Below are 19,566 nucleotides of genomic sequence, written 5' to 3' on the forward strand. Positions count from 1 at the left end.
CTGTATATTGTCACCCTGCTTATTTAACTTCTTTGCAGAGTACATCATGAGAAACGCTGGGCTGGAAGAAGCACAAGCTGGAATCAAGATTGCCGGGAGAAATATCAATAACCTCAGTTATGCAGATGACACCACCCTTATGGCAGAAACTGAAGAGGAACTAAAAAGCCTCTTGATGAAAGTGAAAGAGGAGAGCGAAAAAGTTGGCTTAAAGCTCAACATTCAGAAAACGAAGATCATGGCATCTGGTCCCATCACTTCATGGGAAATAGATGGGGAAACAGTGGAAACAGTGTCAGAGTTTATTTTGGGGGGCTCCAAAATCACTGCAGATGGTGATTGCAGCCATGAAATTAAAAGACGCTTACTCCTTGGAAGGAAAGTTATGAGCAACCTAGATAGCATATTCAAAAGCAGAGACATTACTTTGCTAACAAAGGTCTGTCTAGTCAAGGCTATGGTTTTTCCAGTGGTCATGTATGGATATGAGAGTTGGACTGTGAAGAAAGCTGAACACTGAAGAATTGATGCTTTTGAACTGTGGTGTTGGAGAAGACTCTTGAGAGTCCCTTGGACTGCAAGGAGATCCAACCAGTCCATTCTAAAGGAGATCAGCCCTGGGTGTTCTTTGGAAGGAATGATGCTAAAGCTGAAACTCCAGTACTTTGGCCACCTCATGCAAAGAGTTGACTCATTGGAAAGGACTCTGATGCTGGGAGGGATTGGGGGCAGGAGGAGAAGGGGACGACAGAGGATGAGATGGCTGGATGGCATCACCAACTCAATGGACGTGAGTTTGAGTGAACTCTGGGAGTTGGTGATGGACAGGGAGGCCTGGCGTGCTGTGATTCATGGGGTCGCAAAGAGTCGGACACGACTGAGTGACTGAACTGAACTGAAGAGAACATGTATTACAAAATTCATGAAAAGAAATAAGAGAAAAACCTCTTTGTACAACTCTCTGCCAGCTTCTCTCCCTCTAGCCTCTCATTGGAGACAGTTTCTCTTATTAGAGACGTCCTATGCCAGACCAGACATAAATATGTTTTCCTTTTACTCTCACAAAATAATAGCATGTATTTTGCCTTCTTAAATTTAAAATGGTGGCAATTTTGTCAACACTGGACATAAAAGGTTATATCTGATGAACATCAGAAGCAGTTTGACAAATTTTCAACCAAGTCTATACGCTGTCTCAAACATATGACAAATGCCATTTTTCAAATGCTATTGCCAGCAATTTAAATTCAGGGAGGTAATATTTTATCATCATATGAAGTCCACTTTTCAATTAAAACAACAAATTATATCTATCTGTGGATAATATTATTTGAAAGTTGAAATATGCTAGTGTTTTGTCATCATAATGTACTGAGGAAGGAAATGTTAATTTAAATATAAATGTATATGTATATACATGTATATATGTATATGTTGCTGTTGTTTAATCACTAAGTCATGTTCAGCTCTTTTGTAACCCCATGGACTGTAGCCCACCAAGTTCCTCTGTCCAAGGGATTTCCCAGGCAGGAAAATCCATGGGCAGAGTAGGTTGCCATTTCCTCCTCCAGAAAATCTTCCAGACCCAGGGATCAAATCTGTGTCCCCTGCATTGGCCAATGGATTCTTTCCCACTGAGCCACCAGAGAAGCCCACAGACATAAATACACTCAAATTTTTAAAAAATTGAGGCCAAGTACTATTCTCACTATGCCCCAGTTTCCTTTTATGGCAAATTTGAATAAAATAACTGAGATCACTTTCAGCTCTAAAAGTCTACTATTTTTATTATATTCTCAAAGCAATTCTTTCCTGTTAACTCAAACACAGTAGACAAAATATTGGAAGGATACTGTGATAAATCTTTGCCCTCCTGGAAGAGGTGAATGATTGATAGTTTAAAAGTTTTGTGATCACGGCAGTATCAGTGGTCTAAGCAATTGCCAGCCACAGGCTGCTTTGCAAAATATTATCATTGATATGATTCAGTCTTCTAAACTTCCCTTTTCCCTGCCTCTGGGTTCAAAATTATAAGTTTTTAGGATTTAGTTATCTAGACTGACTCAACCCAACTTGAGTTTCCAGCCACCTCTGGAGCAAGGGGCTAGAGATAGCAAGACATATAGAATAATTCTCATTGTTAATAACACTTCACTGTGAATTCAAGCTCTTCTGAAAATAGGACACCATTGTTATGACCTTGGTATCTGTATCAACAGATGTTTATTCAGCAGTATGAAAGGTGCTTGAAGTATAATTCTTTAATAGTAAGCATATCTTAGTTTTTATAATACATTAGGGAGAAAGTACTGAAAACCATCATTAAGCAAATATTTCTATTTCATGAGGGCAGTTCAACTGTAAATACTAAATTTGTTTATACTTTATTTCTACATACATAAAAATTATTGAATTTTCTTTTCAGTTTACTTTCTTGTATATATATGAAATTACTGCCAAAATGTTAAGTTTCACTCCTTGAAAAGATGTTGATGTCTAATAGAAAATGGAGTAAGTGGTATTGATTTCACTAAGTCAAAGAATATAATTTCTAAGATAATACATTCATGTTTGTTATTATATAGCTACTTATTTAATGGGTATGGCAGTAGTTTGAAAAATCAAGGCATGTTCCTTTGCTTATCTATGAATAAGGACTAATAATTTTAGCCTATGGAAATAAGAGACTGTGAAGGTTAAATAATGTATTTAGAGGAATTTAGGAATAAAGGAAGTTGAAAAGGTGACATTGCAAAGGTTTATTCATGGCCTAGCTTTTCCTCAATAGTTTTACCAGGTGATTGCTAGCTTGTGAGCTCTCTAAGGACTGGAATCAAATTCTTATCACTTATTTTCCCTAGAAATTGTGGCAAATGATCAATGGTTCTGTATTTGACAGAAGAAAAGTGATCCTAGGGGAAAAGAGAAATGGGATTACAATACAAAATATACTGAAAATGAGACTAATAAAGCCATAATTGCAAAGGTGAACTGGCATAGGAACTCGACAGGAAAGAGAATCCGGGGAAGTGGAGGTCATAGTCTGGCTGGGCCAGACAACAGGCACAAGCAGGAGGGTATGACCAGCGCTCTGTTACCCTAGGTAACTGTTAATCATCTTCTTGTCTTTGTGCCAGCCTGTCACTCTCTTCTGATTCTTTGAAACCATAGATTCTACAATAGTCCAAGGAATATTTCTCTTTTATGGCTTTGAAGCTTTAAATCATATTCGGTTGATATTTGACATAGTTGTTGACAGCCTAAATGGATTTTTTAATAGTGTAGCTTAGATAAATCTTCTGTTGTAGGGAAGCCAAAAACGTTTTTATGGCTAACTCTAGCTTAATAAGCAGCAGAGCTTTAAAAACTGAAACCATTTAATTTTTAATATGGATTGGTTCCTTTTGGTAATTAAAAACAAACATTTTGTAAAACTGCCAACATATTAATCAAAAGAGTATAGGGTTATGTACGTCAGGCACTTAAATATGTTTTAAACCTTTCTGAGGTGGAATAGTGGAATAAAATTAAAATAGATGGAAACAAGGCCCTTAATTGCCTATTCCCAGTGTAAAGCAAAGGTCATATATAACGTTCAGTTAGGGTCAAAATAAATTTCAGTAGATTCTAAGGGTTACATGAGGTAATATATATCTAAATGTTGTATCACTACATTAACATGTAGGACTAGGAAATAAAAGAACTATCTTTTGCCTAGGCCTCAAAATTCTTGCTATTAGTCAAGATTAATAAATGATTCAAATTGGTTCCATTTTTCTCATTAGTAGCAGTGCTAATATGCTGCTCTTAGGTCAGAATAACAATATATTATAGCTATAACTTTTTTGTTTTTGTTTTATTTTTTGGCAATTTAGAGCTAGAAACTCTTTGTGTTAGCCAGAAACCAAATTTTAAAAGCCCCAAAGGAGAATTTTCTTTCTTTTTGTGCCTAGAAGTCTAAGTGATTAGTAAGCTTCCAGACATAAGGATTAACAAGCGTAATTATTTCAAGGGTCTTGAAATGATTGTGCTTTGCAGTTTGTTTAGTGTGCTGGCATTTCATCCACTTCTATTATTTCTGTACAGCCAGAGATGTTCTAGATTTTTTTTTTTTGCCATCTTAGTTATTGCATCAGTAAAACAGACATCAAATACTAGTTATCTTACATTGGTTTAAAATAAAGTCAACATGTTCACAGTTTATCTTAATATTAACATCATGTATCTTATACCTTTGCTAATGTCTTACTAACTTTTAACATCAAATCCTGATATGCATGTGTTTGTATAATATTATCAATATATTATGCCATCGTAGCAGCTTTCTTGGTTTAATTGGAATATTAAGAATGATCAGACAGCAAATGAAACCATAAATGATCCCCAATAGCCAAAGCAATCTTGAGAAAGAAGAACAAAGCTGGAGGAACCATAATTTCTGATTTCAAAGTATATTACAAAGTTAAAGTAATCAAAATAAGGTAGTTTTGCCATAAAAAACAGTTACGAAGATCATTGAACAGAAGAGAAAGACCAGAAACAAATGCATGAGATTAATTGTCAACAAAGGAGCCAGGAATATACAATGGAGAAAGGATAGTCTTTTTGAGAAATGGTACTGGGAAAACTGGATGTTCTGTGCTTAGTTGATCAGTCATGTCTGACTCTTTGCTACCCCATTTACTGTAGCCCGCCAGGCTCCTCTGTCCATGGGGATTTTCTAGGCAGGAATACTAGAGTGGGATGCCATGCCTTTCTCTAGGGGATCTTCCCACTTACCCATGGATTGAACCCAGGTCTCCTGCATTGCAGTCAGATTTTTTTACCATCTGGGCTACCAGTAAAACTGGATATCCACATGCAAAAGAAGGAAACTGATCCCTATCTTGCACCATATAGAAAAATCAATTTCAAATGTTTGATAAAGATTTGGACATAAGGTCTAAAAACTTAAAAGTCCTAGAAGTAAACACAGAGGGTAAGCTCTTTGACACTGGTCTTAGCAATAATTCTTTTGGATTTGATGCCAAAACCAGAAGTCAACAGAAGCAAAAAAAAAAAAAAAAAAAAACAACAACAAATAGGACTACATCAAATTAAAAAGCTTCTGCCCAGCAAAGGAAACCATCAACAATAAGGCAACTTATGGAATGGGAGAAAACATTTGCAAACCACATGTCTGGTTAAAAGTTGATATCTAAAATATATAAGGAAGGCATACAACTCATTAGCAAATAAACCAAATAATCCAATTTAAAAATAGACAGAGAATCTGAAGAGACTGTTTTTTTCAAGAAAGGCATACAAATGGCCAACAGGTCCATGAGAAAATAGCATCGCTAATCATTCAGTTCAGTTCAGTTCAGTCGCTCAGTCTTGTCCAACTCTTTGAATCGCAGCACACCAGGCCTCCTTGTCCATCACCAACTCCCAGAGTTCACTCACACTCATGCCCATCGAGTCAGTGATGCCATCCAGTTATCTCATCCTCTGGTGTCCCCTTCTCTTCCTGCCCCCAACCCCTCCCAGCATCAGAGTCTTTTCCAATGAGTCAACTCTTTGCATGAGGTGGCCAAAGTACTGGAGTTTCAGCTTTAGCATCATTCCTTCCAAAGAACACCCAGGGCTGATCTCCTTCAGAATGGACTGGTTGGATCTCCTTGCAGTCCAAGGGACTCTCAAGAGTCTTCTCCAACACCACAGTTCAAAAGCATCAATTCTTCAGCACTCAGATTTCTTCACAGTCCAACTCTCACGTCCATACATGACCATTGGAAAAACCATAGCCTTTACTAGACAGAAATTTGTTGGCAAAGTAATGTCTCTGCTTTTGAATATGCTATCTAGGTTGGTCATAACTTTCCTTCCAAGGAGTAAGCGTCTTTTAATTTCATGGCTACAATCACTATCTGCAGTGATTTTGGAGCCTAAAAAATAAATTCTGACACTGTTTCCACTGTTTCCCCATCTATTTCCCATGAAGTGATGGGACCAGATGCCATGATCTTCACTTTCTGAATGTTGAGCTTTAAGCCAACGTTTTCACTCTCCTCTTTCACTTTCATCAAGAGGCTTTTTAGGTAAACTCAAATCAAAACCAGAATGAAAACCTTCTTATCACCTTACACCTTCAAAAATTATTACCAAAATGATAAGAGATGACAAATGTTGGTGAAGATGTAGAGAAAAGGCAATCATGGTAAATGGTTGGTGGGAATTTAACTGGTATACCTCTGTGGAAAATACTATGGAGGTTCCTATTAATACTATGGAGGTTCCTATTAATACTATGGAGGTTCCTATTTTAATTTTTAAGAAATTAAAAATAGAACTACCACATGATCCAGCAAGTGCACTTCACATATATATATATATATACACATATGTATACATATATATACATCTTGAAATCACTATCTCAAGGAGATTATCTTGGAGGTAAGATATATTTATATCTTGGATATATATATGTGTGTGTGTGTGTGTGTGTGTGTATATATATATATATATATATATATATATATATGTATAATGAAATCACTATCTCAAAGAGGTTATCTGTGTTTCCACATTCACTGCAATATATTAATCACAAAGGTATAGAAATAACATAAATTTCAGTCAATGCATGAATTGATAAAGAAATGTGATGTATTTATGAATATTAATATGGGTATTAAATATTATTAACTTGCCTTTTGTGATAACATGAATGAAACTGGAGAGCACTATCCTAAGTGAAATAAGCCAGACAGCAAAATTCAATTACAATATAGTTTGACTATATGTGGAATCAGAAAATAATAAAAGTCAAACTCATAGAGATTAGAATGGTGGTTGCTAGGGTCTGGGATTGAGGGAAGTAAGCATAGGCGGTAAAAAGGAATAAACTTTAGCTATAAGATGAATCCGGGTCTGAGGATCTAATGTATAACATGGCAACTATAGTTGACAATGTTGTATTGTGCAATTAAAATTTGCTAAGAGGTGAACTTAAAATTCTCAAATAAACTCCACAAAACACAAATATGTGAGTTAATGGATATACTAATTAACTCGGTGGGAATCCTATCACAATGTACAATGTTATTTCACTGGTCAATTAAACCTCCCTAAAGCTGCAAACAACAAAAAAAGGAACGATCAGACATATTTTGACTTTGTTAATCCCATTCTTTCAAAAGATTGTGCTGTGAAAGTCATAAAATTTTAATGAGTGAGTGAAGTCACTTAGTCATGTCCATACTGAACTTATTTTTTCTTAATAAATAAAGCTAGCTTACTAGTAATGATCATCAATTAAATGATGAACTCAGTGCAGTTAATTCAACACATTGAATTCAAGAGAACATTCCCTCTCTTTTCAGAGAACTGGTAAGTTTCAAGTGCTCATAGTTTGGCCTACATAACATTTACAAGTTTTAAGCACTTTGAAATGACGTGAAGATGCAGATGGAGTTTGGACTGAAACTTGAACTACCATATAGATTTGTCTGCTTCCTCCTGATTGTTAGTTTTTCCATGTACTTTTGCAGAACTATGAAGGTGAAGATCACTAGACTCTCATTTTCTTTTTGTTGATGAAGCCACTGAAAGCCCCAAACCACCACAAAGTCAGGAAATGCAAAGTGTGGTCGCTTTCCACAACCTATTATGAAACAAAATTGCTTAGTCTTCTTGCGTTATGTGAGGTTTCAGATATTGATCCGGAGCATACATCATCAACAAGCAAACGAGTGAATGTGGCCCTTGTCCCCCACCCTTTATTCTCCATAATAATCAGCCTGATATTACAGCCAGCCACAGAATTCTCTCTGCCTCCCCAAAAGATTAGTATAGAGGCCCCACAAAAAACAGCATGTTTTTATTATTGTATATTATTAATGTGCAGCTTATTTTTGTGATGAGACTCTAAAACTACTTAAAAAAGAAATGTTGACTATAGTTCTGTGTTTGGCAAATACAAGTGTAAACAATAAACAATAAACAATGCTCCAACTTGTTTACAATATACTCAGTTTTGGCTGTTGGAAAGTAAGATTATTTCATACATACCACTGAATTGAAATGGTCTTTATTTACTCCCCCAAAATTGCACTTACATTTTGCCAATTAATGCAGCTCTCCAAGTAAAAATGTATAGGCTAAAATAATCTTCCACTTAAATTTTTTTTTTTTTGGCCAGAGCATCATTTAAACTTTTCATATTTTCTTCAGAAATAACTTCTTCAATTTTCCCCTGAAATGATCTACCATATTTACAGCTATGAACTAAGATTATTAGGAGATGATTTGAAAATTCTTTACAGTTTATCTAATGCCCCCAAAAGTCTGTAGTGCAAAAATACTAAAGGATTTAAATGTGTTCTTTGTTCTAGGATCACTCCCGTCTTTATAAAAAATAAAACAAATTCAAGCCAAAATCCAAAACTAAAAATCCCAAACCAATTCTATAATTACAATGTAGTGGTTGGGCTTGTAGAATTTGGAACCACGGCAACTTGGGTTTGAATCTCAGCTTTTCTCTGTTACCTTGGACAAAATATTAGCTTTTTAAAATTTTCAATTCATATGTAAAATTCTGGGCAATGACAGTGTCAATCTTGTGAGATTCTTGAAAAGAGTCCATGATATGTCTGTTTAACAGAAGAGATGCCTTATAGGAGATAGTGGTTTTCAGGCAAACATTTGTTGGCTTTCATCAGACTTTATATTGTTACAAACTGATTCAGGTAAGTCCACCCAAAACTCCTACATTGAAGTTCTAACACTCAGAATGTGACTGTCTTTGGAGAGAGGGCCTTTCAAGAGCTGAGTAAAGAGAAATGAGGTTAACGTTCTGCTAAGTCGCTTCAGTCGTGTCCGACTCTGTGCAACCCCATGGACGACAGCCCATCAGGCTCCCCCGTCTCTAGAATTCTCCAGGCAAGAACACTGGAGTGGCTTGCCATTTCCTTCTCCAATGCATGAAAGTGAAAAGTGAAAGTGAAGTCGCTCAGTCGTGTCTGATTCTTAGCGACCCCATGGACTGCAGCCTACCAGGCTCCTCCATTTGTGGGATTTTCCAGGCAAGACTACTGGAGTGGGATGCCATTTCGTTCTCCAGAGGTTATCTTGGTGGGCCCTAATCCAGTATCACTGATGTCCTCAAAAGAAGAGATTTTTATACAGATAGATGAGCACACAGAGGAAAGAGAGAAATCAGCTGCCCACAAACCAAGGAAAGATATCTCAGAAGAAATCAACCGTGATAGTACCCTGATCTTAGACATCTCATAGGCTTGCAGATCTATGAGAAATTCAATGTCTGTTACTTAAGCCTGTGGTATTTTATTATGGCAGCCCTCAAAAACTAAAACATCTATCCTGACAAATTTCTCTTTTTGTTTTAGACCTACTGCAATGGACAGAAGGGTTGAGCTTTTGGCTAGGCTCTGATCATAGCACTTTCTAGCAGCAATAGTCATCTGTCCAGGCTATGCGCAGGATCACTCAAAGTCCTTCTGTAGGCTTTTTCTACTGAAGCAAGCAGCATGTTCTCTAATTATTTACTTAAGATTATGGACCAAGAGGGCTCATAGCACATGGACCTAGAACTTCTGGTAATCATATGCAGCAATGCAGGGATAAGCTTGAGAGGATATAGTACATACCCAGAGAGAAGCAAAGGTGAGAGGCGGAGAGATATACGGTTCCAGAGCTCCCCTTATCTCAGCAATCCTCTTTAATTTTGTGAGCTTCTTTCCAAAACATTTTTTCATTGCAAGTTGGGTTGCTTTTAGCTAAAAGAATACTGACTGTTATTTTGTTTGTTGTTATAAAATTGAACATATATTTCCTTGAAGGGAAAAAGCATTTTGACATCAACAGAGTTGATGTGTAATGGGTTTAATTATATCTTCTCAGTCCCCAAAATAAGATATGTCAAAGTCCTAACTTCCAGTACCTCAGAATGTGACTTTATTTGCAAATATAGGTTTTGTAGATATAATTAGTTAAGATCAGTTTATATTATAGTGGGGTAGGCCCCTAATCCAATAACATATGTCTATAAGAAGATCACCATATGAAGAAGCAGAGACACAGGAGAACAGTTTTTAAATGTAGGCATCATTTCACACTTTTAATAACACCAATGGTCTTCAATATAGTAGATTTTCAAAAACTACTTATTGAAGCTATTTTCATATGACGGTTCAATTCCATGAGCAGAACGTCTTGTTTCAAATCTTGGATCACTCTGCCATTATGTGTCAGAAGAGTGTATCTCTTGAATTGTTGGTTCTGAAGTTAGTCTTTATTTTTTTTCAGCTATTATTTTATTTCACTTTCTTATTTTTTCATATTATATTTTCAGTTTCAACATGCTATAAAATCAATTGAATGGAATATCCAAATGAATGAGCACATTTCAGGTTTGTAGTACAATGGGTTCTTATATCTGGGAATACTGTTGTACTGACAAAAATTGCAAAACATTTCCATAATTCTCTTTGAAAGAGTCATAGCAGATAAATTATATATAATTAAGGAATGCACTCTTAAAGAATGCTTTTGGCTGATCATTATAACTTTGCTCTTTATGGACACATGAAAATGATAATATTCTAGGTTTTGATATCATATAGATGACAAGTAACTTATCATTGAAGAAAGAATATACATAATTTCACTGAAATGTTTATCATTTTGGAAAATATTTCAGAAAATCTTTTACATAATGGGAACATAAAAGTCTCTGGACTGAATTTCTGAAAGTCAGACTGAGGTTTAACTGCATAATAATTGTGATTTAGAACCAAATGTCTTAAGTTAGCATTTCAGCTTCCTTTCTCATATATTGTCTTCAAAGCATCTCATCAAGGTAAATAAATGGAAAGCCTCATTTTTCTCTTCTCTTAGCAAGGTCTTACTTGCATGTGAGGGTACAGTCCTTTCTTTAAAAGCAAAATTTCATGGCCTAACTAGTCCTAAAATGAATATTTAAGCATAACTAGTACATAGTAGGGAAGACAGACTATGGTTTCCTCCTCTTAAGATGATGCCCTAGTCATGCCATGTAGATTGAAAAACTGAGACATTTTGCCTTCCTTCAAACTGCTCACTTAACTAGCATTCAGAGAGCTCAGCATTTGAGTAAAACACGTGCTAAAGGGATGAGAAGAAAGAAAAGGAAGGAATCAAACCTGCATCCACTATAAAAGGAATCTAAAAGACTAAATGATTTAGTGGAAAATACTCTAAATTGCAGCTATATAAGGAAGACATTTTAAGATGAAATTCTGTATTCAGACTTCATAACCTCACATTACTAAACCCTGGATCCATAAACATATTTCAAGGGCTATGTGAACTTGTATGGGGAAAGAGCACAACTTTATTTTCATTTTCCGCCAACTGAAATTCATATTTCCTTCAATGAGAAATGCAGGCAATAGTAGTAGCACTACCTATAATTAAATCATCAATAGAAATCAGAGATGTTTAAGACCACATCACAGATGTGATATCACCAACTATTGTTTATGCTCATCACTTCTTTGATAGTGATTCTACATTGTTGTTAAGTCTTATTATTCAATGTGTTAATAGAGTCACACAATTTAAAAAATTAAATAGTTGTGTTTTCAAATAATTGGTTTTGTTTGTAACCCCATTATTTTTAACCCCATTGCTTTGTTTTATTCATTTCAAAACATCATTCTCAGAACTTAGTCTGTAATCCATAGACTAATACAAAAGGTCCGTAGGTTAAGAATCACTGATAGGCCGATAACCTGTATTAAATAAGTATAATCTGCAAAGATTTGTATTTTAAACCAATTTCAAGAACAGAGTAAAAAGAATTAGGTGAAATTTTCCTAAAATTAGAAAATGGTATACTATTATAAATATTTTAAAAAATCAATATTGAAAAGAATATAAATTAAACTTATAAAGTTATATGCTCAGTTCAAGTTATATGTCAGTTCAGTTGAGTTCAGTTGTTCAGTCGTGTCCAACTTTTTGCGACCCCATGAATCACAGCACGCCAGGCCTCCCTGTCCATCACCAACTCCTGGAGTTCACTCAAACTCATGTCCATCGAGTCAGTGATGCCATCCAGCCACCTCATCCTCTGTCGTCCCCTTCTCCTCCTGCCCCCAATCCCTCCCAGCATCAGTCTTTTCCAATGAGTCAACTCTTCACATGAGGTGGCCAAAGTACTGGAGTTTCAGCTTCAGCATCATTTCCTCCAAAGAAATCCCAGGGCTGATCTCCTTCAGAATGGACTGGTTGGATCTCCTTGCAGTCCAAGGGACTCTCAAGAGTCTTCTCCAACACCACAGTTCAAAAGCATCAATTCTTTGGTGCTCAGTTTTCTTCACAGTCCAACTCTCACATCCATACATGACCACTGGAAAAACCATAGCCTTGACTAGACAGACTTTTGTTAGCAAAGTAGTGTCTCTGCTTTTTAATATGCTATCTAGGTTGGTCATAACTTTTCTTCCAAGAAGTAAGCATCTTTTAATTTCAAGGCTGCAGTCACCATCTGCAGTGATTTTGGAGCTCCAAAAAATAAAGTCTGATACTGTTGCCACTGTTTCTCCATCTATTTCCCATGAAGTGAGGGGACCAGATGCCATGATCTTCGTTTTCTGAATGTTGAGCTTTAAGCCAACTTTTTCACTCTCCTCTTTCACTTTCAACAGGCTTTTTAGTTCTTCTTCACTTTCTGCCATAAGGGTGGTGTCACCTGCATATCTGAGGTTGCTGATATTTCTTCAGGGAATTTTGATTCCAGCTTGTGCTTCTTTCAGCCCAGCGTTTCTCATGATGTACTCTGCATAGAAGTTAAGTATGCAGGGTGACAGTATACAGCCTTGACGTACTCCTTTTCTTATTTGGAACCAGTCTGTTGTTCCATGTCCAGTTCTAACTGTTGCTTCCTGACCTGCATACAGTTTTCTCAAGAGGCACGTCAGGTGGTCTGGTATTCCCATCTCTCTCAGAATTTTCCACAATTTGTTGTGATCCACACAGTCAATGGCTTTCGTATAGTCAATTAAAGCAGAAATAGATGTTTTTCTGGAACTTTTGCTTTTTTGATGATCCAGCAGATGTTAGCAATTAGATCTCTGGTTCCTCTGCCTTTTCTAAAACCAGCTTGAACATCAGGAAGTTCACGGTTCACATATTGCTGAAGTCTGGCTTGAAGAATTTTGAGCATTACTTTACCGTTGTATTAGATGAGTGCAATTGTGCGATAGTTTGAGCATTCTTTGGCATTGCCTTTCTTTGGCATTGGAATGAAAACTGACCTTTTCCAGTCTTGTGGCCACTGCTGAGTTTTCCAAATTTGCTGGCATATTGAGTGCAGCACTTTCACAGCATCATCTTTCAAGATTTGAATTAGCTCAACTGGAATTCCATCACCTCCACTAGCTTTGTTTGTAGTGATGCTTTCTAAGGCCCACTTGACTTCACATACCAAGATATCTGGCTTAGGTGAGTGATCACACCATCGTGATTATCTTGGTCATGAAGATCCTTCTCATATAGTTCTTCTGTGTATTCTTGCTACCTCTTCTTAATATCTTCTGCTTCTCTTAGGTCCATACCATTTCTGTCCTTTATCGAGCCCATCTTTGCATGAACTGTTCCCTTGGTGTCTCTAATTTTCTTGAAGATATATCTAGTCTTTCCCATTCTGTTCTTTTCTTCTATTTCTTTGCATTGATCACTGAGGAAGGCTTTCTTATCTCTTCTTTCTATTCTTTGGAACTAAGACAGGCAGGCATGGTGGAGAGGTCTGACACAATGTGGTCCACTGGAGAAGGGAATGGCAATCCACTTCAGTATTCTTGCCTTGAGAACCCCATGAACAGTATGAAAAGGCAAAATGATAGGATACTGAAAAAGGAACTCCCCAGGTCAGTAGGTGCCCAATATGCTACTGGAGATCAGTGGAGAAATAACTCCAGAAAGAATGAAGGGATGGAGCCAAAGCAAAAACAATACCCAGTTGTGGATGTGACTGGTGAAAGAAGCAAGGTCCAATGCTGGAAAGAGCAATATTGCATAGGAATCTGGAATGTCAGGTCCATGAATAAAGGCAAATTGGAAGTGGTCAAACAGGAGATGGCAAGAGTGAATGTCAACATTCTAGGAATCAGCAAACTAAAATGGACTGGAATGGGTGAATTTAACTCAGATGACCATTATATCTACTACTATGGGCAGGAATCCCTTAGAAGAAATGGAATAGCCATCATGGTCAACAAAAGAGTCCAAAATGCAGTACTTGGATGCCATCTCAAAAACGACAGAATGATCTCTGTTCGTTTCCAAGGCAAACCATTCAATATCACGGTAATCCAAGTCTATGCCCCAACCAGTAACGCTGAAGAAGCTGAAGTTGAATGGTTCTTTGAAGACCTACAAGACCTTTTAGAATTAACACCCCAAAAAGATGTCCTTTTCATTATAGGGGACTAAAATGCACAAGTAGGAAGTCAAGAAACACCTGGAGTAACAGGCAAATTTAGCCTTGGAATGCAGAATGAAGCAGGGCAAAGACTAATAGAGTTTTGCCAAGAAAATGCACTGGTCATAGGAAACACCCTCTTCCAACAACACAAAAGAAGACTCTACACATGAACATCCCCAGATGGTCAACACCAAAATCAGATTGATTATATTCTTTGCAGCCAAAGATGGAGAAGCTCTATACAGTCAACGAAAACAAGACCAGGAGCTGACTGTGGCTCAGATCATGAACTCCTTATTACCAAATTCAAACTTAAATTGAAGAAAGTAGGGAAATCCACTAGACCATTCAGGTATGACCTAAATCAAATCCCTTATGATTACACAGTGGAAGTGAGAAATAGATATAAGGGCCTCGATCTGATAGACAGAGTGCCTGATGAACTATGGAATGAGGTTCGTGACATTGTATAGGAGACAGGGATCAAGACCATCCCCGTGGAAAAGAAATGCAAAAAAGCAAAATGGCTGTCTGGGGAGGCCTTACAAATAGCTGTGAAAAGAAGAGAAGCGAAAAGCAAAGGAGAAAAGAAAAGATATAAGCATCTGAATGCAGAGTTCCAAAAAATAGCAAGTTATATGTACATATTATCAAATGGTGGGAGGGTAACTATCTTCTAATAAAGCATGCTAATACAATCCTAAATGCTGATCCTCTGTCAGAAAAGGAAAGCTTTCTTACCTCTTGCACACTCTCTCTGTAGTATGGATATGTGTCTGTCAGAGAAAAGACAGCAAGTCTTCCCATTACTTTGACAATGCCTTTTAAGATACACATGTGAAAATTCTCTCAGAGTTTTTGACACATTGAACATCAACTTCTGTATTGTTTGCACATTTTTGTGAAGAAATTTTCCTGGGCAACATTGTCCACATGATGGAAACATAATTTTAAAAAACAGATGTCTTTTTGTAAGTCTAAGAAAAGAAAATTTTTAAATGTAGCATTGAATTTGGACCCCCACCGTCAAGATTCTCACCAATCTTCACGTTTCAGGGCATCTCTGCTTCTAGAAGATTTTCTACTTTCTATAATTTCTAAGGAATTATTGAGATTTTCTTTCCTTGCATTTTAAGTGGACATAAAAATGTCTTTCATGTCACTATTGCAATTGAACTCTATAAGCATTGAGAAACCACCAGACTGGTTCTGAAAAGGAAAATGAAGCATATTGACAAACACAAATAAGCCCCAATATCAGTAACAAATTGATTGTTAGGTCAAGGAATAACAAACCAACTTAAAAAACTACTGGGCTTGAAAACAGGGCTAATAAATATTATTTATTTTAGAAAAGCCATACTGTGTGACTGTTATTTGCATATTAGTTATGATTTATATTTGAATTTGACCCTTAATATCCTCTAATTTTTTTCTCTAAGTTTATCTTTCTTGAACTTGAGTAGAGTGAGAGTTGACAAGGAATGATAATGAGATATTTTAATATTGCTTGGAAATTTTAACCATAATCTATACATGAAAAGCAGAGACATTACTTTGCCAGCTAAGGTCCATCTAGTCAAGGCTACGGTTTTTCCTCTGGTAATGTATGGATGTGAGAGTTGGACTGTGAAGAAGGCTGAGCGCTGAAGAATTGATGATTTTGAACTGTGGTGTTGGAGAAGACTCTTGAGAGTCCCTTGGACGGCAATGACATCCAACCAGTCCATTCTGAAGGAGATCAGCCCTGGGTGTTCTTTGGAAGGAATGATGCTAAAGCTGAAACTCCAATACTTTAGCCACTTCATGTGAAGAGTTGACTCATTGGAAAAGACTCTGATGCTGGGAGGGATTGGGGGCAGGAGGAGAAGGGCATGACAGAGGATGAGATGGCTGGATGGCATCACTGACTCGATGGACATGAGTCTGAGTGAACTCCGGGAGATGGTGATGGACAGGGAGGCCTGGCGTGCTGCGATTCATGGGGTCGCAAAGAGTCGGACATGACTGAGCGACTGATCTGAACTGATACGTGAAAATAGATATTATGATAATCCTTAATCTCTCCATAGGAATTTTTCAAATGTGTATCTTATAAGGTTAAACCAGAAATATTCTTTTTTAAAAAAAATAGGTAAGTTAATTCAGAAACTATGAAACTAAAGCCACAGGAATTAAATAACCTATTTAACAGGTCACTAATAGGTATTAAATATAAATCTAGTTTATGTTTATTTCTCCACTTTGGTAAACAACATATGAGCCAGAGTGATGATAAGAAAATGAGAGTTCAACAACAAGCGGTACCTTCTCTGCGTCATATGAGTGACGTCATTTTTTGAAGTGTTAGTGGTTAACTCTTTTTCATCATATCTCTTATTATGGAATAGAAAGGAGTCTTGAAATTGAAGTCTACAACAGTATTTCAGAAAAAAATGACCCATAATTTAAAGGAATATTTTAGAAATTTTATAGTTGGTCCTTTTATCTATAGAGAGAAGCATGTTAAAGCATTAAAATTACAAAAAGAAAATGACTAAATTAACTTTTTAAATCTTGAATTTAAAAACATGGTTAAAATCTCCATTTTTATTTTTTTTAAATTTTTTTATTTTTTAAATTTTTAAAATTTAAATTTATTTATTTTAATTGGAGGGTAATTACTTTACAATATTGTATTGGTTCTGCCACACATCAACATGAATCTGCCACGGGCATACACGTGTTCCCCATCCTGAACCACCCTCCCACCTCCCTCCTGGTACCATCCCTCAGGGTCATCCCAGCAAAAGAGACACAAAGGTATAGAACAGTCTTTTGGACTCTGTGGGAGAGGGAGAGGGTGGGATGATTTGGGGGAGTGGCATGGAAACATGTATAATATATAAGAAACAAATCGCCAGTCCAGGTTCAATACAGGATCCTTCTATTTTTATAATCAGGAAGCCTTTTGTCTAACTCACCTGTGAAAACTTAGCTCATTGTTCATTTACTTGTTAGCTACTCTCTGAAGATATGTCATAAATTCCAACACAAACAAGGCAGAGACTGTATCTTTTGCCTTTCTTACTTGCTCTAAAACATCTCAAAATATAATGATCCTTGTATGAATAGATTTTTACCAAATATAAGCTCTCCCTCACACATGATTTTATTCAATTCTTACTAAAACTCAGAAGTATATGCTGTGGTGTTCTGGAGCCAGTCTGTCTCATCTCCTGAGAACTGATTGCTAAATTTTCAGAAATAAGTTCAATAAAATTAAATATTAACCTATGTAACTTATAATCACATAAATTATATTTGAAACAAAGGTACTAAGTACTCAAGACATCACTTCCTAATTACTTCACCCACAAATTCTATCAGTCAGGGATTTTTTTTTCTCCTCCACTAAGTAGTTATTATTAGCCTATCTTTATTAATGGGAAAACTGAATCTTAAGGGGTGGAGGAAGTGAGTGACTTACTCAACACAATAGGAATTAGAGTGGGGCCTCTAACCTTTATATTCTCACTCTCATTTTAAGGGTTCTTTTTTTCTTTTGTTAGTTACATAGTCCACAAATATTGAACACTAATCAATAAGTGAAAAGCATTATCACTGGAAATTTAGAGTGAAAGTCTAACTCCCCCTTTATCCTTACTCTCAGCTGATGACTCGCTCTCCATACCATCAAGAACACAAAAACTGTCAGAAGAGAATGTACTCAAGGTCCTTAACCACATTTGCATCCTTGTTTCTGCCCATCATGTTAGGTATGTTATTAGCATCATTTGATAGTGAGGACTACTCTTCTCTGACACTTCCTTCTCTGGTATGCTAGGATATCACTGTGGGCTAATTTTTCTCCTCACCTTTCTGGCTGGACCATCTCACTTGCTTTCCTTCTCATCTCACTTGCTTTCCTTTTCATCTCACTTGCTTTCCTTCTCATCTCACTTGCTTTCCTTCTCATCTCACTGACCTCCAAATATTGGGCTGTGAATAGGGACTATCAGAAAAGATCATGGTGCTGGGAAAGATTGAGGGCAAGAGGAGAAGTGGATGACAGAGGATGAGATGGTTGGATGGCATCACTGACTCAATGGACATGAGTTTGAGCAAACTCCAGGAGTTAGTGAAGGACAGGGAAGCCTGGCATGCTGCAGTCCATGGTGTTGCAAAGAACTGGACATGACTTAGGGACTGAACAATAACAATACCACGTCTCATGACTTTATAGTCTGTCCATCTGTCTCTTTATCTGCCTTCTTGACTCTATCAGATTTATATATCCCCATTTCAGAAATCTCTTCAGAACTCCAGATCTCTGTCCTTCACTGGCCTATTTGACATTTCCACTTAGATTTGATGTCTTAAATTTAACATGCTTAAGTTTAAGATGGAGTTCCTGATAAACTTGCCTACAACTTAAAGCTACATCAGCTCTTCCTATAGGCTTTTCATTTCAGGTCCCAAATCTTGATTCTTTTTTTTTTTATTACCCTCCAAGACTACCTAAAAACATATTCTTTCAGTAATATTTTTGCAATATATGTGCAATCTGCTCACTTCCCAACACCCCCTTGGCCACCAGCCTAGCCTAACATGACCATTCAGCCCTTACTTTGAACAGAGCAACAGCCTCTTAACTCATCTTTCTCTCTCCCCTTAGGCACCTGTAGCCTGTCACCAACACAGTAACCAAAGTGGTGCTCTTAAACCTTGTCAGAGCATGCCACTTCTCTACCTGGAACCTTCCAGAGGCAACCCACCTCATCTGGAATAAAAGCCACCATCTCTACTGTGACTAAAAGATTCATCGTGATTTGGGCCTCAACATCTCCGTCCCTCCTGGTCTCACCTCCCCCTGCCTGTGGCTCTCTGACCTCATCCCCTAATGTGCTTCCTCTTGCTTATTCTGCTAGTCTTTCAGCATACTCAGCTGAAGGCCCTGTTGTTTGTTTTCCACTGTATGCCTAGAATTTTCCAATTATGCTCATAGTAATGCTCTTGACCTGAATGCTCTTCTACCTGAAAGTTGTACTGGAAAGTAACAGTCCCTGTGGCCTATTCAGGCCACTTCATCTGAAATTCAATACCCCACCTTC

The sequence above is a fragment of the Oryx dammah genome, unplaced genomic scaffold, assembly GCF_014754425.2.
Source record: "Oryx dammah isolate SB20612 unplaced genomic scaffold, SCBI_Odam_1.1 HiC_scaffold_18, whole genome shotgun sequence".
Classification (NCBI taxonomy): Eukaryota; Metazoa; Chordata; class Mammalia; order Artiodactyla; family Bovidae; genus Oryx; species Oryx dammah.